General features: G+C 37.5%; 3 protein-coding genes and 4 non-coding genes across 16 annotated transcripts in view; 5 read left to right on the top strand and 2 right to left on the bottom strand.

Annotated features, from left to right (window-relative positions):
* Nucleotides 1–23,569, top strand: part of LOC127533983 (nuclear factor 7, brain-like) — a 187,299-nt gene that overhangs the window by 50,437 nt on the left and 113,293 nt on the right. The window lies entirely within an intron of this gene.
* LOC127533977 (nuclear factor 7, brain-like) overlaps nt 1–23,569 on the top strand; it is a 192,361-nt gene that overhangs the window by 62,349 nt on the left and 106,443 nt on the right. The gene's annotated exons all lie outside the window — the stretch shown is intronic.
* The window catches only part of LOC127533978 (nuclear factor 7, brain-like), a 104,386-nt gene that overhangs the window by 25,037 nt on the left and 55,780 nt on the right, over nt 1–23,569 (top strand). The gene's annotated exons all lie outside the window — the stretch shown is intronic.
* Nucleotides 16,614–16,685, top strand: trnag-ucc (transfer RNA glycine (anticodon UCC)). The gene has a single exon. It is a non-coding gene; the product is annotated as a tRNA-Gly (tRNA).
* On the top strand, nt 20,397–20,468 carry trnag-ucc (transfer RNA glycine (anticodon UCC)). The gene has a single exon. It is a non-coding gene; the product is annotated as a tRNA-Gly (tRNA).
* trnag-ucc (transfer RNA glycine (anticodon UCC)) lies at nt 22,249–22,320 on the bottom strand. Its single transcript has one exon. It is a non-coding gene; the product is annotated as a tRNA-Gly (tRNA).
* Nucleotides 22,883–22,954, bottom strand: trnag-ucc (transfer RNA glycine (anticodon UCC)). Its single transcript has one exon. It is a non-coding gene; the product is annotated as a tRNA-Gly (tRNA).

The following is a 23,569-nucleotide window of genomic DNA, read 5'->3' as shown; positions in this document are numbered from 1 at the left end:
TTGTTTTGAGGAAAACACTTTGTCTGCCAGACGATGTTTGAACAATAACTATTTAATCGGTATATCTTTACCAGTATTTTACAGCTTTACTGTCATTTTTTTCCACCAAACAATCATATATTAGATGGACTTGTCACCGTGGTAACACAGAGAATGGATCAGAAGCTTCAGATATGTAGGGAAAGACTCATATTTAACCCAAACCAAATATTTTCGGTGCCTAAATCTAAACAATCTTCTAACATGTGAAAGTTTGATCGTTTTCGAAACCAAACTACAAATTTTTGCCATCCTAACCAAGCCAGAAGTCGAGAGAAAATCTAAAGTACGGAAGATCGAAATGACAGAAAATTGAACTTAATTCTGAAATAGCTGCTTCCTGGTTGGACTGGAACAATCTCCATGTTAGTCCCAGTTAAACTTTCTTAAATTTCCACCAAAAGGATGAATAAAGTCAGTCGCCAACCAACCAGACAACCAACCATCCATCCATCTATTCATCCAACCAACAAACCAACCAACCATCCATCCATCCGTCTGTATGCTCATCAACCAACCATCCAACCAACCATCCATCTGTCTGTCCAACCAACAAACCAAACATCTGTCCGTATGTTCATCAACCAACCAACCATCCATCCATCCGTCTGTATGCTCATCAACCAACCATCCAACCAACCATCCATCTGTCTGTCCAACCAACAAACCAAACATCTGTCCGTATGTTCATCAACCAACCAACCATCCATCCATCCGTCCGTCCAACCAACCATCTGTCTGTCTGTCCATCCATCTAACCATCCAGCCAACCAACCAACCGTCTGTCCATCCAACCAACCAACCAACCATCCGTCCGTCCGTCCATCCAGCCAACAAACATCTACCATCAACCCACACACCCATCTCTCCATCCATCCATTCATCCATCCATCAATATCCTGCTTACATTTTTTATTATAAAAACCTTCTGAGAAACTTGTAATAATATTTTAAGCAGGAAGTTTCCTTTTAGTTTGCAAAATATTTCTCCTAAAGGCAAGATAACATTCTTTTAAGATGCTCTATAAAAGTTTTAAAAACATTTTCCATTGAGGCTGCAGTTGCTTTGTCATCACTGCGGGAACGTTTAACACATTTTTGTCTTTTGAGAGCTTGGAAACATCTGTTTTTTGATTTAAGAACATTCTTCTTTTGCTGTCATGGAACAAAATTTGACAAAATTCTCCAAACACCCTCTGAATGTCAACATGTTCTGTCTTAGAAGAGCAGATTAAAATGTTTTCTTTTAAAACAAGACCAGAACTTGGATAATTTTGCCAGTGTTGTGGGGATGTTCTCTGCTTGCTGAGCTGTCCTCCCTTGTTTGCTTTCTGTTAATGGAGTCATCTAAATTAGTTGTGGTTAATCTCTGTAATTAATAATACCCAGGTGTTTCAGTTACAACACCAAATTAATCTAACTCTAATGAATTAGACTGTAGGGCCTCAGCCTTATTATGCATTATAGTCAGGTAAAGCAGTGTTTTATATCATTTTTACAGGTGTTAAATCATCACTCTGGTTAATTTCCACCATAAATATCACTAAAGGGTCTTCACCACGTTATTTGAAGGGCTCATTTTTAACATCAATAATTCTCTCTCTCTCTCTCTCTCTTTTTTAATTGTAAAGCACTTTGCACCAATGTCTGTTGTTTCAAAGGTCCTGGATAAGAAACTGACTAATCACTGATGGTTTGGGCTGGAGTTTGCAACACTATTCCAAGAAATGAAATCAAACTTAAAACAACTACAAAAAGGGTATTTTAGCCATGATTATTGGCCAAATGGCATAACTGCTGTTCCTATATACTGTATGTTTACTCAGTACTACAGCTTCTACATAAATATCACAACCCAAATTAAATTACTCTAAAATAATATTATGGTTGTGGTTTGTTGTCCATAGTAAAGCCACAAAGCCGACATGAAGGCAGCCATGCTTTTCATCTCCTGTTACATTTTGTGCCTCTAATGCGAGGAGGTTGAAAAGCAGTAATTTCAGGGTCATAATATCAAATGAGAAGAGGAAGAAAGAGGCAGAAAGACTGTGATCCAGACTCATAATGCAGCTGTCAAGTCTTCAGCCTTCAGTGTGATGCTGTAACGTATGATTACTGTGACACAACTGAGACGATTCATGAACACAGCTAAAAGTCACACAGTTTCTCTCCGTGATGTTAAGATGCCTCGAGTAAACCGAGTAAAATCATCAGTTATAAGCAGCCCTAGTTTATTTGCTGTTGCCCTTTTTTCTTTACCGTGATGTGATCCAGACGAGTGAATGAGTCTCAGTGATTGTAAAGACTCGTTTATGTGGAAGGTCCAGTCTCTGGTGGATCAGGACTCCTGGATAGAACTACACCATTAAACCTAAAGAACACTCCAAGAAACTCTGAGAAAAGGTTGTTGAAAAGCATCAGTCAGAACGATACAAGAACATTCAATCTGACTAGAGCAGGACGTCCTCAAGACCCGAGAGACCGAGAAGAAAGAGACTAGAGAGGGAGGCCACCAAGACTCCTATGACTCCTCTGAAGGAGTTCCAGCTTCAGCAGCTGAGATGTTAGAGACTGTTCATCCAATAACTGTTGTCTGTTCTTCACCAGTCCAAGCTTTATGGAGCCAAAGAGAAAGACTCTGATGGAAAAAGTTCCAATTAAATCTGGACTAGAGTTCACCAGAAGACATGTGGAGACTCTGAAGACACCTGGAAGAAGGTTCTTTGGTCTGAGGAGACCAGGATGGAGCTTTATGTCCATCAGACTAGATGATATATTTGGTGGACACACTGAACATCATAACAAATACACCATCCCCACTGTGAAACATGGTGGTGGCATCATCATGATGTGGAGATGTTTCTCAGCAGCAGGTCCTGGAAGACTTGTAAAGATAGAGGGTAAAATAATCCTGGAGGACATCTTGATGGAGTCTGAAGAGAATTGAGACTTGGGAGAAGATTAATTTTCCATCTAGACGATAAGTCGAAGCAAACAGACCAAGATCATCAAAAACGGTTTAAAGACAACAAGGTGGAAGTCCTGGAGGCCGAGTCAGAGGCCAGACCTCAATCCAACTCAGAATTTATGTCATGACCTGAAAAATTCTGTTCCTTCAGAATCCCTGTGGAAACTGACAGAGTTTGAACAATTTATAAAGAAGACTGAGGTAAAACTGCAGCGTCCAGATATCCAGACTGATTGAGACCAACAGGATCAATGATGGAACTACAGCCAAAGATGCAACCAATAAACACTTACTTGAAGAGGATGAACACTTACAGTCACTTGCTTTAAGGTTTATTTCTTTAAATCTGTTTTCAGTTCAACATGAAACACTTCCAAAGAGGATGAAATCTTATTATGGACACTTTGTATTTCTTTGTTTACTCACAAAAATAACCCTTCTGTCTTCAGCGTTTAAAGATAAAACACTCAAAAATCTGTGGTTTCACTTTGCAGAGTAACTGAAGTGATGCAGATCTTCTGGAAATGGGAGAATAAACTGTTAAAGGCAGGTGTGTTTTTCACCCTGAAAGCCGACGTAGAAGTGTCAGTCGGTCCATCCATACATGCATTCATCCATCCAACCACCAACCAACCAGCCGACCATGCATCCATCCAACTAACCAACCAAACAACCAGCCATCCATCTGTCCAACCAACCAACCATCCATGTGTCTGTTGGTCGGTCCATCAATCCATCCATCCATCAATCCATCCAACCAACCATCAACCAACCAACCATGTGTCTGTTGGTCGGTCCATCAATCATCCATCCAACCAACCAACCATTCATCCATCCAACCAACCAACCAACAACTAACTAACCAACCAACCAACCATCCATCCATGTCTGTTGGTCGGTCCATCAATCCATCCATCCATCCAACCAACCAACTGTCTGTTGGTCAATCCATCAATCCATCCGTCCATCCAACCATTCATCCATCCATCCAACCAACGATAAAATGCTCAAAAATCTGTGTTTTTGCTTTGCAGAGTGACTGAAGTGATGCAGGTGTTCTAGAAATGAGAGAATAAACTGACTGTGAAAGGCAGATGTGTTTTTTCACCCTGAAAGCTGGCGTGGAGCAAAATTACTCATCTTACTTGCGCATCTAAAGTAGAAAAAGACTAAGCAGTCCTAAGAGTGACACCTCCTCTGTAAACACATCGATGCTCTGGGTGTTTTTTTCTGTTTGTGATTGTCCGTGTGCATCTGAGCGCTGCAACAAAGCCGTTTCTTTTTTTTTGTTTTGTTTCCAGAAGGCAATGAGGTGAGCTGTCTCGCCTGCTTTCTGTCAGTATCTCCCCCTTTTTCTTCTTTCCATCTCCTCCACCTCGCTTCAGAGAGGCCCGATCGATAAGGGGCACTTCAAAGTGGTCTTGGATCCGAGGGGCTCTTTGAAAGATGCAGGAGGCAGCGCTGCTTAATGCACACAGGATCCTCTCTTGCATCAGCGGAGACGACGAGGCCGGCCGCAGCCTCTAAAAGACTGGAGGAAGGAAAACCGAAGAGGCAGGAGATGGGAGAGAATAAGGGGGAGGCAGAGCTGTAGGCGGGACAAAAGATTGGAGCCGAGGCGGGAGGAGGCAGCAAATAATGGGACGGGAGTTTGACTGCACGACCTGGATTAAAGTTCATCTCAGTTTTGTGATTTTTGCCGATCGATTGCGAGCGGTTTGTTAAAAAGCTTCATTACAGAGAGGTGACACGGCAGCAGTCTGCAGACTACAAGCTGAGCAAAAATACAAATAGAATTATTATTTTTCTGCAAGAGTAATGCATTTTCTAAGAGCAAAATCTAGTTAGCACTTTGCAGCTAGAAGATCCCCGGTTGGTGTCCCGGCCTTCCTGAGATCTTTGTGCATGGAGTGTGCATGTTATCCTTGTGAAAAATTGTCATTTTGAACAATTTTAGGACAAATTTTGAATCATTTGACCATTTTTTAGGTTTTTAGATTTTTAAGATTTGACACAAAACAACCATGGAAAATATGGCAACCAAAATGAGACACAAAATTCCCAAAATTTGTGTCTCATTTGTGATGCAAGACAACCAAAATCTGTCATCAACCAACCAGGAAAGGACACAGCACAATCAAAATGGAGCCACAAAATGACCAAAATGTGAGAAAATAACCACAAAAACAAGTAAAACAACCAAAATGAGGCGCTAAACAACCAAAATGCGATACAAAATGACCAAAATTTGACACAAAATTCCTAAATTGTGATGCAAGATGATCAAAATCTGACATAAACCTACCAAAAAAGAACATAAAACAACCAAAATGAGGCTTAAAATGCGATAAAACAACCAAAAAAATTCTCTCTCCTTCCTCGTGATTGTTCTGTTTCCATTGAGTTGCAGGATTTTATATTTCAGCGAAACAGTTCAAAGACAGAAATGACAAGAAATCAAAGTAAACTGGTGAAGTTTAGTGGAAGATAAGAGCCTACTGGTAGCTTACAGTTTAAATTTCCATGGTTGAGCTTCTGTCGCCCCCTTCTGGCAGTGAGAATAAATACACCAACGCTGTAACTATGGTTAAACAAAAGAAAAGCAAAACACCAACAAGAGTCCTTTAAAAAACGAAGAAACATTTAAAATCTTCCCACATAATAAAGCACTCTAGGCCAGATGTGTTCGCACAAATTATTCACACATGAACTGTGAAATGATGAAATAATAACAGACTTCACACAGCTGCAGGTGAAATTATTATATTAAACACTCAACCAGAGACTGACTTACAGTAAAACTTGTTTCTGCAGATTTCCCTCAAGCATTATTATTATTATTATTTGGTCATTCTACTCATCAGTCTGTACAGTTTCAGGCTCTTTTAATATTAAATCACCGTTTATAAATGATCATTTCTGTGAATATTTTACCCTCGGCCATGTTTGAAACCGTGAACGCCTCGACATCTAATTAATCATCGATTCTGATGTTCAGTAATGATGATTGAGACATTTCTGCCGTGATGCTTTCACAGACGTGATCAGTTTTTAAAGAGCCACAGCTGGATTACAGTAACACTGATGGAGACAGATGTGCTGATCGGTCAGTTTAACTTGTATTTTTCGTCTACTCATCAGTGGAGCAGCACAGACATCGATTAAAAACAGATGTTTAAGGGTTCGTTCTAGGGCTGCAACTAAGGACGCGCCGACTAATCGTCTGAGCACGATATGTCATCAACAGCGGAAGTGAGCGCGCAATGCAACAGAAATCAGCGTCCGACCAGAGCGTGGAACACGGACGGACATCGACTTTGCATCGTGCATATATTATGCATGCACGATGCAGCGCAGACGTCCGTGTTTAGATGCAGCTGTATAGTAAACGCTGACATCCGCGTTTACGATAGATCGCAGATGTCCGCGCTGAATCGTGCATACATAATATATGCACGATGCAGCGCTGATGTCCGTGTTCCACGCTCTGGTCGGACACTGATTTCTGTTGCATTGCGCGCTCACTTCCGCTTTTGATGACGCATCGTGCTCAGACGATTAGTCGATGCATCATTAGTTGCAGCTCTAGTTCGTTCGGGGGGTTTTATGAACCGGAGCGTAACGGTAGAAGTGGAGCTTTGTAAATCTGACAACAAAAAAATGACGTCCAGGTGGACCGGTCGGACCAATCACTGTCTCATTGATTGGAGCATCTCAAGTGTTGGATTAATCTGTTTTTTCTGACTACAGGGAGTCCTTGACTTACATCAGAGTTTCATTCCTACGGGTTGACATAAGTCGATTTTCGCAGTAAGTCGAAATTTCGGTGAAAATGTAAACAATCCCTTAAATGCATCACAACTATGGATCAGTTCATGCATTTGTACAACTAAATAAAAAAAACAAAATGTGACACAAAATGACCAAAATTTGACACAAATGCCTCAATTGTGATGCAAGACGACCAAAATCTGACAAAACCCCCACAAAATATGCAAAACAACCTTATGTGACACAGAATATACAAAATCTGACACAAAATGCCTAAATTGTGATGCAAGACTATCAAAGTATGATATAAATTGACAAAAATGATGTAAAATAACAAATGTGATGCAAAATGACCAAAATGTGACAAAACAACCTCAAAAAATATGTAAAACAACCAAAATGACACACAACACGGACCAAATTTGACACAAAACAACCACAAAAAGACATTAAAAACACTCAAATGTTACCAAACAAAATATATAAAACAACCACCAAAGGATGTTAAACAACCAAAATGGGTCACAAAATGGCTGAAATGTGAGAAATAACCACAAAAAGAAATCAAACAACCAAAATGTAACACAAAGCAACCTAAACAGGACAGAAAACATTTCAACAAGATGTAAAACAACCAAAATGAGGCAAAAAAATGACCAAAATTTGACACAAAATGCCTAAATTGTGAAGCAATTTGACCAAAATCTGACATAAACCAACCAAAAAAAAGAGTCATAAAACAGCCACTGACAGTAACGCAAACATTAACTAATTCACAATGAAGCACGTCGGTAAGAAAATACCGGCGACAATTTAAACAAAACCCTCACGTGCATCACCATATTGATCAGTTTACATACCTGTACTGTACAACTGTCGTCAGAAGAGTCTGACTTAAGCTTGGAAGTCCATTTTAATGAACGTTTACTCAATGTCGGCTCCAACCTAACATCATTTACACCAATTCTAATGCATAAACCAACAATAAAAAGGCACAAAATTATTCACAACTTCTAGAAGCCATAAAATGTTGACAAAGAGATGGAAATAACTGCAAAAACACACACAAACCCCCCCAGAAATAGACGTAAATCAACCAAAGAGGGACACAAAATGACCACCAAAAGACACCGACAGAGCAGCAGTTCATGAAAGCAACAACAGCATCAGATCTGAGGGTTCTCTCTGATCTTCGGGTGTATGTTGTAGTTGGGACCTATCTCATTTATGTTGTTTTATGTCTCATTTCTGTCATTTTGCATCTCATTTGCATTGTTTTGTTCCTCTTCCATTTTGTGTCATTTTGTTTGGCTTCATGTCTACTTTTTGTCGTCTTTTGTCTCATTTCATATCTCCGTTGTGTTGTTTCGTCTTGCTTCTTTGCCATTTTGTGTCTCAGTTCTGTCGTTTTCTCTCATTTGTGTTGATTTGTTTCATCTCCTTTGGTTTTTTTGTGCCTTTTTTTTTTTTTTTTGCTTTGTCTCGTTTCTGTCATTTTGTTTTGGGTTTTGTTTCATTTTTGACATTTTGTGTTTTGGGTTTCATTTGTGGTTTTTCCATTCTCATTTAATGGTTTATTTTTGTCATTTTATGTCTCATTTGTGTTGTTTTCTGTCTTATTTATGTTGTTTGTCTCATTTCTGTCATTTTGTCTCATTTCTGTCATTTTGTGTCTCATTTAAAGTCATGTTTTCTTCATTTTATGTCAGATTCCTCTCATTTTATGTCTCATTCCTCTCATTTTGTGTCTCATTTCTCTCATTTTGTGTCTCATTTCTCTCATTTTGAGTCTTATTTGTGTTGTTTTTTGTCTCATTTCTATTATTCCGTGCCTCATTTCTTTCCTTTTGTATCTCATTTCTCTCATTTTATGTCTCATTTCTCTCATTTTGTGTCTTGTTTCTGTCATTTTATGTCTCATTTCTCTCATTCTGTGTCTCATTTTTCTCATTCTGTGTCTCATTTGTATTGTTTTATGTCTCATTTTTCTCATTTTTCTCATTTTGCATCTCATTTGTGTTTTATGTCTCATTTCGCATCTCATTTCTCTCATTTTGTTTATCCTTTCTCTCTTTTTGTGTCAATACATTGAATAGACTGGAAACATTACGAGGGCAGTGAGGAATACATTTGCAGAGTTATTTTTAAAAAAAATCCCCTGGTAACTGTAATGAGAGCTGAGAGTGTAAAAAAAATGACAGCATTGTATGACCTGAGAGGAAACTAGAGTGACGGGGGTGAAATTCATAATCAAGTGAAATGACGCAGCTAAAAAACAAGTCACAGAGAAGAAGAAGAAGAAGAAGAAGAAGAAATAAAACAAGCCTAGCTGCTGATGATTCATAAAACATCTTCATCTGCTCAGACTGTGTTTTTACATATCAAAGAAAGTTACTGGGTCATCCTGTTGAGGCCGAGAGGGAGGGGGAGGCAGTGACAGAAGCAGAGGAAGAAAAAAAAAACGTCAAATCCTGATGCGTTTATGTAACATGCTGGCAGTTTTGTAGCTGCTTGTCAATGACACAGATACTCAGAGAGTGAACGTGGGAGCTGCTGCTGCTTTGTTTACAGCCTCTGAAGTCGCTGCGGATATACAGGTCATCCAGCAGCAGCACCGTGTTGTTATTTCAGGACGCTGCTGCCGCTACCTCTCAACACTCTGAGACACATTGTGTTTGTCTGCAGGAGGAAAAAACATGTTGTGTAGCAACAAAACAGACAGAAAGGAGCATTTCAGGGATGCAAATACTGCCAGACGTAGAGAAAAATTGACAAATTTTGGTGTCTCATTTCTCTCGTTTTGTGGATCATTTTTGTAATTTTGCCTAATTTCTGCCATTTTGTGTCACTTTTCTCATCTTGTATATCATTTGTGTAGTTTATATCTCATTTCGTGTCTCATTTTTGTCATTCTGTGCCTCATTTATGTAGTTTTACATCTCATTTATTCTCATTTTGTTTGTCATTTCTCTCATATTGTATCTCATTTGTGTTGTTCTGTGGATCATTTGTGTTGTTTTATGTCTAATTTCTCTCACTTTGTCTCATTTTTGCAGTTTTCTGTCACGTCTCTGATTTTGTGTCTACTTTCTGTCATTTAGTGTCTTATTTGTGTTGTTTTATATCTCTTTTGCGTTGTTTCATGTCTTATTTCTCTCTTTTTGTGTCTCATGTTTGTCATTTTGTGGATCATTTGTGTTGTTTTATGTCTAATTTCTCTCATTTTGTCTCATTTGTGTAATTTCTTGTCTCATTTTTCTCATTGTGTGTTTCATTTGTGTACTTTTGTCTAATTATTCAAATTTTTTAAATCTCATTTGTGTTCTCATTTCTCTTATTTTTGTCATTTTGTGTGGAATTTGTTTTGTTTTATGTCTCTTTTGTGTTGCTTAATCTCTCATTTCTCTCATTTTGTCTCATGTTTGTGTAGTTTTGTCACATCTCTCTCATTGTCTCATTTTGTGTCTCATTTCTCTCATTTTGTGTCTCACATGTGTAGTTTTATGAATCTCTTTTTTCTCATTTTGTCTCATTTTTGTCATTTTGTGGATAATGTGTGTTGTTTTATGTCTCATTTCTCTCATTCTGTGTTTTGTTTGTGTTGTTTTAGTCATTTTATATGTATAGATGTACAGATGTCTCAAATCATGTTTTTTCAAAATTATGCTACTCTCAAAACATGATGGAGACTGCAATTTATTTGTATGAAAACATAATTTTGTGAAGATTAGGTTGGCTTGCTGGCTGTGCAGCTTAGACAGATTTGAGATCAAATATTAGTATCAATATGGTGAAATAAGGACTTCTGATGCCAGATTTACCTGAAACCAGGTCAAGGCTCATCAGAAAAGATCAAAGGACAGACAGGAAAGAAAGGTTATGGAAAAGAAATGTAAATAAAGAAACTTACTGTGGTGTGCAGAAGATGAACAAACGACAGGCGGCTGGTAATCCATGCAAAAATACGTCCCAAAATAGAGATAAAAAGACGGTAATCCAACAAAAACTAGATCCATCAAATCCACAGAAACCAAAATAACACAAAAAAATTACAGGCAACAAAACAGGACAAGCTGGCCAAGACAAAGAGAGACGAGACCCAGGTGAAACTGATCAGGGTCACGAACAGGAAGTGAAAACGAATAGAAGTAAAAACACACAAGTTGAGGCAGTTTCAAAATAAAACCAATCATTTCATCTATTCTCACTTCAAAGTTCCTGAAAATCACATAAAAATCTCCAAAAACCACCAACTACAAGGTGTGCAATGTACAGTTTACACAATAAAGGTGAAAACTAAATCCACACAAAAACTAAGGAAAAGAATAATTAAATTCTCCCTGAACGTCCTGCTCCCTCATTCAGAGCATGAATACATTGCAAAAAAAATGAGAGCCCAAAACCCAGTGACGGTGAAAAAACAGGCAATTTTATCTGTTTATTCTGTTGTTTGTTTAACTGTGGGAAGCCAGAATCACGTTTGGATTCATATTTGACTAATTAATTATGACCCTTTAATGACGGCTGACATTTAAAACTGTAAAAGTCTGAATCCTGCTGATTCTGGTGATTATTTCTGTTGCTGTATTTTAGATTTCAGGATTTTAAATGGCAACAATTCACTGAATACATTATTTATAGACTATACTCCATTGCATCTTGAATATCATCACAAAAACTACACTTGAAAAAACAGTATCTCATAAAAATGAGTACGCCCCCCACATTTCTCATGTTTATATCTTTCATGGAGCAAAACTGAAGAAATCACACTTTGACATAATGTAAAATAGTCGCTGTACAGCTTATATAACAGTGTAAATTTACTGTCCCCTCAATATAACACAACACGGTCACTAATGTCTAAACTGCTGGCAACTAAAGTGAGTACAAGTGAAAATGTCATTTTGTGTTTCATTTGTGTTATTTTATGTCCCATTTCTCTCATTTTGAGTCTCATTTGTGTCATTTTGTGTCTCATTTTGTGTACTTTTGTCTAATTACTCTCATTTTGTGTCTCATTTCTCTCATTTTTTGGTCTAATTTTTCTCATTTTGTGTCTCATTTGTGTAATTTTGTCTCATTTCTCTCATTTCATGTCTCATTTGTGTTTTTTGTCTCATTTCTCTCGCTTTGTATCTCATTTGGGTAGTTTTATATCTAATTTCTCAGATTTTTGTCTCATTTGTGTAGTTTCATGTCTTATTTCTCTCATTTTGTGACTCATTTCCATAGTTTTATGTCTCATTTCTCTCATTTTGTGTCTCATTCATGTAATTTTTCTCTAATTTTTCAGATATTTATCGAATTTGTGTTGCTTCATGTCTCATTTCTCTCATTTTTGTTGTTTTGTGTCTCATTTGTGTTGTTTTTATTTTCATAGGAAACAAGTAGCTTAATATTTTTTGCTGTTTTGCTGCTAAACTTTCCAGCTGCGTCTGTCTCGACGTCCAACCAAATCCACTCTTTAACAGGTTGTTCTGGCTTATTTCAACCTGGTAAAAAAAAAAGTAGCAGACAGAACATTTCATCTAAATCACTAAAATATCTCAGACGAGTCCAGAAAAAAGTCCACAAGTGCAGGAATGGATTTTAAATGAAGTTTTTCTGAGTGTTTATCCTTCAGAAAAACAGCGCTGCTTCTTCGGAGAAGAATTTATTTCTGCAGCTTTGGTGATTTGTGGCTAATTTATGTGAGTCATTTTTCAGCCCCTCACCGGTAATAATTACAGCCTCAATGACCTTCTATGTCTCCATAATTTAAAGTCCATCAGGAGCCATGTCCTTGGAGCTCACTTCTAGTTTTTCTTTCTTCTCCTGCATTTTATCAGCTCACAGTGAAAGAAAAAAAAGGAGGAAAATCTGACAGAAACAGCTGCAACAACTTCAATTAATCATCAACTATTTTCACCAACAAGTATTTTTTAACTAAAAAAGTTTACATCTGAATAGATTTTCTGTAAAACATCTGATGAAACAGCTGCATCAGTTGCCAGCTTAAATTACTCTGATTATTTTAAGGATTAATCAAGAAAGAAACCAGTAAATTTGAGAAATTAAAGTCTAGATTCCCTTAATGCGGCTTCTGAAATATGAATATTTCTGATTTTTTTCTTCCTCTATGAAAGAAAATTGAATATTTTTCATTTGTGAACAAAACAAGACATTTGTTATCTTCTGCTCTGGGAAAAGCTGACATTTTTCACCATTTTCGGACATTTTATAGCCCAAAAAGCCCCAAATCAAGGAATCCAGAAAGCAATCAACAGTTAATAATAATAATTATTTGCAGCTTTAACACCAACATATACCAGTACTGTTTATAGTCTAATGCTGCTGTAGATCAGGTTGAAATGTTTTGGGTTTTTTTTTAAAGTCTGATTAATTTACATTTTCTGTCACATTGGTGCCAATTAAAGAAACTAAATTAACTGTTAGTAGCTCTTTTTTTGTAATTTCACACTAAATGTACTGAGAATTATCTCATTTGTGTTGTTCTTTGTCTCACTTCACTCATTTTGTGTTGTTTTGTCTTGTTTCTTTGCCATATGTGTCAGTCTGTTTTGTGTCCTGCTTTTGACATTTTGTGTCTCGTTTCTCTCATTTTGTGTCTCGTTTCTCTCATTTTGTGGCTTATTTCTTTCATTTCATACCTAATTTCTCTCATTTTGTGTCTCATTTCTCTCACTTTGTGTCTCATTTCTCTCATTTTGTGTCTCATTTGTGTTGTTTTGTGTCTCATTTGTGTTGTCTTGTGTTCCAGTTGTGAGTTTTTTTTGCATTGTTTTGCTAATTTTATGTGTTGTGTTTGTCCTTCTTTGGCTCTGTTTTGTTTGTGTCTCACTTTTATCATTTTGCGTCTCTTTTGTGTTGTTTGATGCCATTTGTGTTATTTCTGTCTCATTTCTCTCATTTTGTGTCTTATTTGTGTTATTTCTGTCTCATTTCTCTCATTTTGTGTCTTATTTGTGTTATTTCTGTCTCATTTCTCTCATTTTGTGTCTTATTTGTGGTGTATGTGTCTCACTTTTCTCATTTTGTGTCTCTTTTGTGTTATTTTGTCTCATTTCTCTCATTGTGTTTCTCATTTCTCTCATTTAGTGTCTTATCTGTGTTTTTTTTCCATATCTTTTGCAGCCCAGTGTGAAGTGGAACCAGATTTCTACACATTACTGCAGAAATAAAATGCCAGACAAGCAGCTCGTGACTGAAGGTTTAGCATTCAGAGACGTTCCCTCGTTAAGATCTGCCAGCAGGAGGAAGCTGATCGGAGCAGAAACATGATGGATCTGTGCAGAAACTCTCTGCAGGGCGTCTGATTAGATCTCATCTTCCAGGAGACTTCGATCAGCTGGCAGCTCCTCGCAGCGCCTCATGCAGATGCGATGCCTCAGAATGATGGTTATGCATCGGCTCTCAGAAACAGAGACAGGAAGCCGGTCGGTGCTTCATGCAGAACTGCAGCGTCGCTTGTGCGCGTCTAACTCACCTCGATCTGCATTTAAATTGGCTGCAGGAGGATGCGTCCGTTCTGCTGCCTCACATCAGGTCTTTTATTAGCAGGACGTCGCCTCAGAGACAGAATAATCCTGCAGGTCCGAGCAGATAAAGTGCTGAGAGGTTTCTTTGTGTAGCTGCAGGAAACATAGTGAGGCCTTGAGGAGTCACAGCTGCAGAAAAACACTCAGAGATGGTTTGATAACAGCACAGAAAACAGGATACAACAGAGGAAATGTGGGAGAAATGTTAACAGACATGAGGACAATATTAATAAAATGATAACTGTCAGAAATATTGTAATAACGTGTGAAAATAGGAATAAAATTTGTCTAAAAATGTCTAAAAATGAGAATAAAATGTGCCTAAAATACAACAAAAATGTTAATGACATGCCTTTCTGTAGTTTCATGTCTCATTTTTTGGAATTTTGTGTCTCACTTGTGCTGTTTTATGTCTCGTTTCTCTCATTTTATGTCTCATTTTTGTCATTTTGTGTCTAATTTCTCTCATTTTTGTCATTTTGTATCTCATTTCTCTCATTTTTGTCATTTTGTGCATCATTTGTGTAGTTTTATGTCTCATTTCTCTCATTTTATGTCTCATTTTGTGCATCATCTGTGTAGTTTTATGTCTCATTTCTCACATTTTGTGTCTCATTTGTGTTGTTTATGTCTCTTTTCTCTCACTTTAGGTCTCATTTTTGTCACTGTGTGTGTAATTCCTCTCATTTTTGTCATTTTGTATCTAATTTCTCTCACTTTTGTCATTTTGTGCATCATTTGTGTAGTTTTATGTCTCATTTCTCTCATTTTGTGTCTCATTTCTCTCATGTTATGTCTCATTTTTGTCATTTTGTATCTCATTTTTGTCATTTTGTATCTCATTTCTCTCATTTTTGTCATTTTGTGCATCTTTTCTGTAACTTTATGTCTCGTTTCTCTCATTTTATGTCTCATTTCTCTCATTTTGTGTCTCATTTCTCTCATTTTATGTCTCATTTGTGTTGTTTATGTCTCTTTTCTTTCACTTTAGGTCTCGTTTTTCTCATCTTGTATCTCATTTGTGTAAAAAGTCAGCAAAAAAGCACAAATTTCCCTGTAAACTTTAAGAAAAAATAAGAAAATGTCCAAAATTGTGGAAAAAAAGGTACACAATTCCAAAAAATATGAATTAAATTTTTCAATATTTTCAATAGGATTTTAAATGATAAAACATCTGAAAAAAGTCAGAAAAAATAATAACAAAATTTGGTAAAAATCTAAATCTGCAAAGGTTGAAATAATATTCCTATAATGTCTGAAAAAGCTCATTAAAATAAGTAATAAAACATTCAGAAAATGTACAAATAATAGCAACAAAAAATGTTAGACAAATTCATAGATTTTTAATAAATTATTTAAACATGAAAAATGTCTGAAAAATATGAATGAAACATTAAAAATTTCAAGGAAATAAATTGTTAGAAAAAAGCAAGAAATGTCCAAAAATTGTGAAAAATTGAAAAAAAAATAAATCATGGAATAAATCAAAATTTTTAATATTTTAAAAAGAATCTGCAACATGCTGACATAATACACTCTGAAAAATAGAATTGAAATAAGCAATAAAATATGAAGAAAATTTATGAATAATAAAAACAAAAACATCAGACAAATTAATGAATTATTTAAACATGAAAAATGTTGAGAAAATATTAAAATAAAAATGATTCTGATGAAAACATTCTGGACGTGACATGTTCATTACCACTGAGCTAAAACTGTCTTTCCTGACCTTTATTTTTTCAGAACATAAATGAGTTTGGTAAAAAGTAATTCACTTGTTTCCGTCAGCAGATTTCTGCTCAAAGGTCGACAGACTCCAGACTGCTCCAGTTTTCTGAACAACCTTTACTGCTGCAGTCGTCTCCACACAAGACGGATCACCTCTGGATCCTCAGTAGGTCTGAGTCCTTAATCAGGGGACGGTGCTCATACATATAAAATGATATCACTGTAACCCGACAATAAAAAAGGGACTGTCAAATAGACGACCACATGAGGGTTGTTTAGAAAAAAAACTATCCAAAAATAATGGCAGCTTTGAGAAAATATAGCAATAACATATGTGGAAATATGAATAAAACGTGACTAAAAATACAGAGAAATGTTAATAAAATGTGACAAAAGGACACAAATGTGTTCAAAAAATGTCCAGAAAACGATATTTTATGTTTTATATGTAATATTTTATATATATAATATTTTGTATATAAACTGAGAAACAAAGCAATGACTGAGAGACACAAAATGACCTAAAGGAGACACAAAATGGAAAAAACTGTACAGCAAATGCAGCAATGGTGGTATAGTGGTGAGCATAGCTGCCTTCCAAGCAGTTGACCAGGGTTCGATTCCCGGCCATTGCAGGATGTTTTCAAGAATTCATGATTGTTCAAGTTCATCAAAGCAACACACAGAGACAGAATGGATGGAACATGACCACAAATATTAAAATGAATAAAAACACACAAATGAGACAAAATTACAAACATGGGACACAAATTATGGGAAAAAAATGTCCATAAGAAGACATAAAATTAGATGCAGCATGAACAAACAGATGGAAAACCAACAAAATGAGGTTGAAAATGGTTAAAATCAGATGCTGAATTACTAAAATGGGACACAAACCTGCTCTGAAGAGACAAATAAAAGCTGTCAATGACAAAAAAAAAAACACATACCTTTATATGTCCTTATATTTATTTGAGTGTCTTCAAGGTCATTTTCTGTAGCAGAAGTTGAACAATCATTAAGCCTTAGAAATATCCTGCAATGGCCGGGAATAGAACCCAGGTCAACTGGTTGGAGGGCAGCTATGCTCACCACTATACCACCATTGCTGCTTCTTTCCCATTTTGTGGCTAATTTATGTCATCTTGTGTCATTTTGTGTCTATTCATCCAATTCTGCTTATTTTGCATTATCATTTTGTTTCTCTTTTTGATCAGTTTTTGTCCCATTTTCATCATATTGTCTCAGATTTTAATATATTTTGCATCTCATTTTAGAGGTTTTCATTCCGTGTGGTCATTTGGGGACTTATTTGAGTTATTTTGTGTGCATTTTTGTACGTCTTTGTGGTAATTTTTTTACATATTTTTTTATCCCATTTTAGTTTCTGAATAAATAAATACACAAAAAATGTGTGAGAAATATTCATAGACATGAGAACAATATAAATAAAATGGAAACCCTCAGAAATATAGTAAAAACTGGTGTGAAAATATGAAGTGTGTAAAAAGACAGAAGATCGTGTGTAATATAATGCCTGAACACACATCTCTGGCTGTTATTGTGTTGGTGCACATGGTTGTGTCACTCCCTGTTGTTTATTGCTGATTTTAAGTTTTCCCTATTGATTTTATTGTGAAGCACTTTGTGAGTCCCTTTTCTGTGAAAAGTGCGATATAAATAAACTTTGCTTGCTTGCTTACATCTAAACAAAAATCTAAAACTAATGGTAACTTTGAGAAAATGCAGAATAGCAAGTGTTCCTGATGCACTGACCTTCATCTGTTAAAGTAATGATGGACTTAGTGGTGGGTTCCTGGTAGGTTCCTGGGTAGTTCCTAGATGGTTTCTGGTAGGTTCCTGGGTAGTTCCTAGATGGTTCCTGGGTAGTTCCTAGATGGTTCCTGGTAGGTTCCTGGGTAGTTCCTAGATGGTTTCTGGTAGGTTCCTGGGAAGTTCCTAGATGGTTCCTGGGTAGTTCCTAGATGGTTCCTGGTAGGTTCCTGGGTAGTTCCTAGATGGTTCCTGGGTAGTTCCTAGATGGTTTCTGGGTAGTTCCTAGATGGTTCCTGGTAGGTTCCTGGGTAGTTCCTAGATGGTTCCTGGGTAGTTCCTAGATGGTTCCTGGTAGGTTCCTGGGTAGTTCCTAGATGGTTCCTGGGTAGTTCCTAGATGGTTCCTGGGTAGTTCCTAGATGGTTTCTGGGTAGTTATTGGATGGTTCCTTGAGGATTCAATCAAGTTCTTGAAATTTTCCCGACTGACTGATCTACAGTTCCTAAAGTAATGATGGGCTGTCATTTCTCTTTAGCTGATTGGTTCTTGCCATAATATGGATCCTAACAGTGGTCAAATAGGGCTGTCAGCTGTGGACCAACGCAACTGATGGTCCCAACCACATTAAGAAGGAAGAAACTCCACTAGTGAACCTTGACGAGACACACCTGTGAAGTGAAACCACTTCAGGTTCTACCACATGAGGATCATCCAGAGAATGATCCAGAGAGAGTGTGCAAAGCAGGAATCTATCTATCTATCTATCTATCTATCTATCTATCTATCTATCTATCGAATAATAGATATATATGAATGACTATAAAGACACACAAAATGACCATAAGGTGACACAAAATGACTTTAAAGTGATGCTTAACGACTATAAAGAGACACAAAATGATCCCAGAGAGACTAAAAATGACTGAAACAAGACAGGAAACCACCACCAGGCGTCAGTGGGGACTTCTATCTCCACTCTGTTCAACAAGTCTTCCACTGAGCGTGTGAAACTCTTCCAGGCGGCTGCGTCTCCGTTAAGGAGCGTTGCTGCTTTTGGGAGCCACAGATCACAGCTGGAGTGTGGAGTAAAGAGCTGCTTCCATCCATCCGGCCGGCAGACACCACCAACACTTAAACACTAACTCGGCTCCTCCCCCAGCAGCCAGCGACTCAATTATCAGCTCTATTTGCCGCGAATCCCAACGGAAGCCGCAGAAAACACAAAGTCAATCAAGTGAATGATCCCCTCCCCGAGGCGCCGCGCAGACACACAACATTAGGAAGCCCGAGGGGGGGCACTTATCTCGCTAATGTATCCCAGAATACCCCGCTGACTGTGACTCAGATGAAATACAAAGCCGTGGGAATCACCGATCACCGGGTGGCAAACGGAGATCAATGCAGCCTTCAGGGTCAGAGGTGGAGAGCTGGAGGAGGAGGATCAACCCAGAGAGGAGTCCTGTGATGTGGAAGTGGGAAAATGTGACAGGAAATGACCATAAAGAGATACAAAAGGATCACAAAGAGACAAATAACAACTGTAGAGAGATTAGAGGACTACAAACAGACACAAAATGAACTAAAAGAGACACAAATTACTAAAATGACAAACAAAACAACCACAAAGCCACATAAGATGACCAAAAGGACACAAGTTTACTAAAATGTGAAACAAAACTACTGTAAAGAGACACATAATCACTGTAAACAGACTAAATGACTATAACGAGACACAAACATTGGCAGAATTAGACAAAAAATGACCAGACAAAACAACAAATAGATCATCAAAGAGACACAAAATGAGCCATAATAGACTAAAAATCATCACAAAGAGACAAATAAACAACTGTAAAGTAAACGTTTGACTCCAACGGGACATAAGGGACAAAAAATCAGTTGAAATAGACATAATTTTAGTCATTTTGTGTCTCTGTGTGGTTATTTTGTGTATATTTGTGGTTGCTTTGTGTCTAATTGTGGTTGTTTTGGTGTGTAGAAGGCATCAGCTGTGACCTCCAGCAGGACGGTCTGATGTGAATGTGACAGTTGTTGTCCATGAAGGTCCAGAGGTGTGGCTCAGGTGCAGAGACTCTGCTCATCCTGATGCACACCTGCTCCACTTTATCCTTTTCGTCGTCTTCTGGGTCACATCGCCGTGAACTCCGACAGCCGTGTGCAGCGGCACAATGACACAGCTGCACACAGACACACAAACCTGGAAACAGGACAGCTTGAAGGATAGCCACTGAGTTTGGATGGTCATTTCTGTGAGAGGCAGCATGACGAAAATGACCACAAAGTGAAACAAAATGACCCAAAGGAGCCACACAGGGACAGAAAATGACATGTACAACCAGTAAAACTGTTCAAATTAGATGCTAAATTACCATGATGGGACACCAAACTGCTACATAGATACAAATAAAAAGAGCTAAGGACAAAAATGAGACACAGAATGAGCACAAAAAGACACAAGATGACTAAAATGAGAAACAAAGCGACGACCAAGAGACATAAAATGAGCTAAAGGAGCCACAAAATGGGAAAAATTGTACAAAAGTTGCAGCAATGGTGGTATAGTGGTGAGCATAGCTGCCTTCCAAGCAGTTGACCCGGGTTCGATTCCCGGCCATTGCAGATTGCTTCCAAGGGTTCATGATTATTTAATTTCCACCTCATCAAAGCGACAGATCCAGAATGGATGGAACATAACCACAAATATTAAAATGAGTGAAAACACACAAATGAGACAGAATTACTACAATGGGACACAAATTATGGAAAAAAACAGATCATAAAATTAGATGCAGCATGAACAAACAGATGCAAAACCCACAAAATAAGGTTGAAAATGGTTAAAATCAGATGCTGAATTACTAAAACGGGGCACAAACCTGCTCTGAAGAGACAAATAAAAGCATCAATGACAGAAATCAGAACACACATATTTATATTTATGTCTTCATGGTCATATTCTGTCTCTGCAATGAAGGAGAAGTTGAACAGTCATGAATTCTAGGAAACATCCTGCAATGGCCGGGAATCAAACCCCAATCAACTGCTTGGAAGGCAGCTATGCTCACCACTGTACCACCATTACTGCTGCTTTAGCACAGTTTTTTTTTTTTGTGTGTGTGTGTGTGTGTGGCTTATTTATGTAATTAGACAAAAAAGTAGCACAAAGACACAAGAAATGAGCTCAAAAATGACACAAAATGACCGAGAGGTGCCACAAAATGGGGAAAATTGTACAAAAGCAACAGCAATGGTGGTATAGTGGTGAGCATTGCTGCCTTCCAAGCAGTGGCTGTTGACCCGGGTTCAATTCCTGGACTATTGCAGGGTGTTCCCAAAGTTTTGTGATTATTCAGCTTCTACCTCATCAAAGTAACGCAGAGAGACACAAAAAATATTAAAATGGTCATTTGATTTTTGTTATAATTTTCCATAGTTTTGCTCATTCTTTGTCATTTTGATCAGTTTTTGTCCCATTTTAATCATATTGTCTCAGATTTTAATATGTTTTTGCTCATTCTGCATCATTTAGTGTCCAATTTTAATCAGATTTATCTCATTTGTGTGTTTTGTTCATTTTGGATGAGGTAGGAGTTGAATTAACACAGATTCCTGAAAACATCCTGCAACGGCCGGGAATTGAACGCGGGTCAACTGCTTGGAGGGCAGCTATGCTCACCACTATACCACCATTGCTGCTGCTTTTGTACAATTTTCTCCGTTTTGTGGCGTATTTATGTCATTTTGTGTCATTTTTGTGTCTCTTGGTCGTTGCTTTGTGTCTCAGTTCAGTCATCTTGTGTCTGTGTTCCTTTTGTTCATTGTTTCAGTCATTTTGGATCTGTTTATGGTCATGTTTTGGTCTTTGTGTGTCATTTCAGCCGTTTTATGTCTCAGTGGTCATTTTTCCCCATAATTTTACTCATCATGTGTCTTTAATCGGTCCTTTTGTGTCACATTTTAGCAATTTTGTATCTCATTTTTGTCATTAACAGCTTTTATTTGACCAAACGCACCCCAAAATTGGAAAACTGTGCTAAAGCAGCAGCAATGGTGGTATAGTGGTGAGCATAGCTGCCTTCCAAGCAGCTGACTGCGGTTCAATTGCAGGATGTGTTCAAGGTTTTGTCGTTATTCAGTTTCTACCTCATCAAAGTAAGGCACAGAGGCAGAAAATGACCACAAAGACACAAAAAAGGGTTGAAAATGAACAGAAGCACAAACAAAAACATTAGCTTTGTGTTACTTCAATATGTCCTTTATCATTCATTTTGTGCCACTTTTTAGCAGGTTTGTGTCCGATTTCAGTCATTTTGTCTCATTTGTGTATTACTTGTTATTATACATGCGCTTTTATTCATTTTGGATGAACTTAAACAATCACGAATTATTAAAAACATCCTGCAATGGCCGGGAATCGAACCCGGGTCAACTGCTTGGAAGGCAGCTATGCTCACCACTATACCACCATTGCTGTATTTGCTGTACAGTTTTTCCCATTTTGTGTCTTATTTGTGTCAGTTTTTGTCATTTTTGTGCTCATTTTGCATCTGTTTGTTCACGCTGCATCTAATTCTGTCTTCTTATGGTCATTTTTTCCATAATTTGTGTCCCATTTTAGTAATTTTGTGTCATTTGTGTGTTTTCATTCATTTTAATATTTGTGTTTGTGCCTTTGCGGTCGTGTTCCATCCACTCTGTTTCTCTGTGTGCTGCTTCGATGTCTATTTGTCTAATTCAGCTTATTTTGCATGATCTGTGTCTCATTTTGTTTCTCTTTTTGATCAGTTTTTGTCTTATTTTAATCATATTGTCTCTGATTTTAATATGTTTTGCAACTCATGTTAGAGGTTTTCCATCCATGTGGTCATTTGGGGACTTACTTTAGTTATTTTCTGTGCATTTTTGTATGTTTTTGTGGTAATGTTTCCATAGTTTTGCTTATTCTGTGTCATTTATTGGTCATTTTGTATCCCATTTTAGTTTCTGATTTCAATAAGGGGGAGTTAAATAGCCACAAATTGTTGAAAATGTTGTGCAATGGCCGGGAATCGAACCCCGGTCAACTGCTTGGAAGGCAGCTATGCTCACCACTATACCACCATTGCTGCTTTTTTTGTCCAATTTTTCCCTTTTTGTGGCTCCTTTACATAATTTTGTGTCATTTTTGTGTCTCTTGCATCGACATGGCTCTGAAGAGACACATAAAAACAGCAAATGACAAAAATAGACACAAAAAGACACGAGATGTAGCTATGGTCCTGCCAGCTTAACTCATATGTTTTGGTCGTGCCCTGCTCTGGTCACCTTTTGGACAGGGATCTTTAAAATGCTGTCAGGGGCACTTGGAGTTAACCTGTCGACTGATGCCACAGCAGCTTTATTTGGTATTATAGAAAAACAACACTCTGATCTAAGGAAGAGACACAAAAACATTATTGCCTTTACAACACTGCTTGCACGCAGAAGAATATTACTACACTGGAAATCACCAAATCCACCCAAATTATCCACATGGTTGAGCGACTTGATGAATTTTATTCAACTAGAAAAGATAAAATATTCACTAAGAGGAAATAAGAGTTAATTTAATTTAATATGGGACCCAATTCTAACATATGTAGGTGGACTAGATGTCTTACCTGACAGCATTTAGCTGGCTCCTTTTGTTAGGGGTACCTGTCTTACACTAAGCCCAGTCCATCTCAACATTCTATCTATAT

This window comes from Acanthochromis polyacanthus, chromosome 5, assembly GCF_021347895.1.
Source record: "Acanthochromis polyacanthus isolate Apoly-LR-REF ecotype Palm Island chromosome 5, KAUST_Apoly_ChrSc, whole genome shotgun sequence".
Taxonomy (NCBI): domain Eukaryota; kingdom Metazoa; phylum Chordata; class Actinopteri; family Pomacentridae; genus Acanthochromis; species Acanthochromis polyacanthus.
This window is presented reverse-complemented; position numbering and strand designations above follow the sequence as displayed.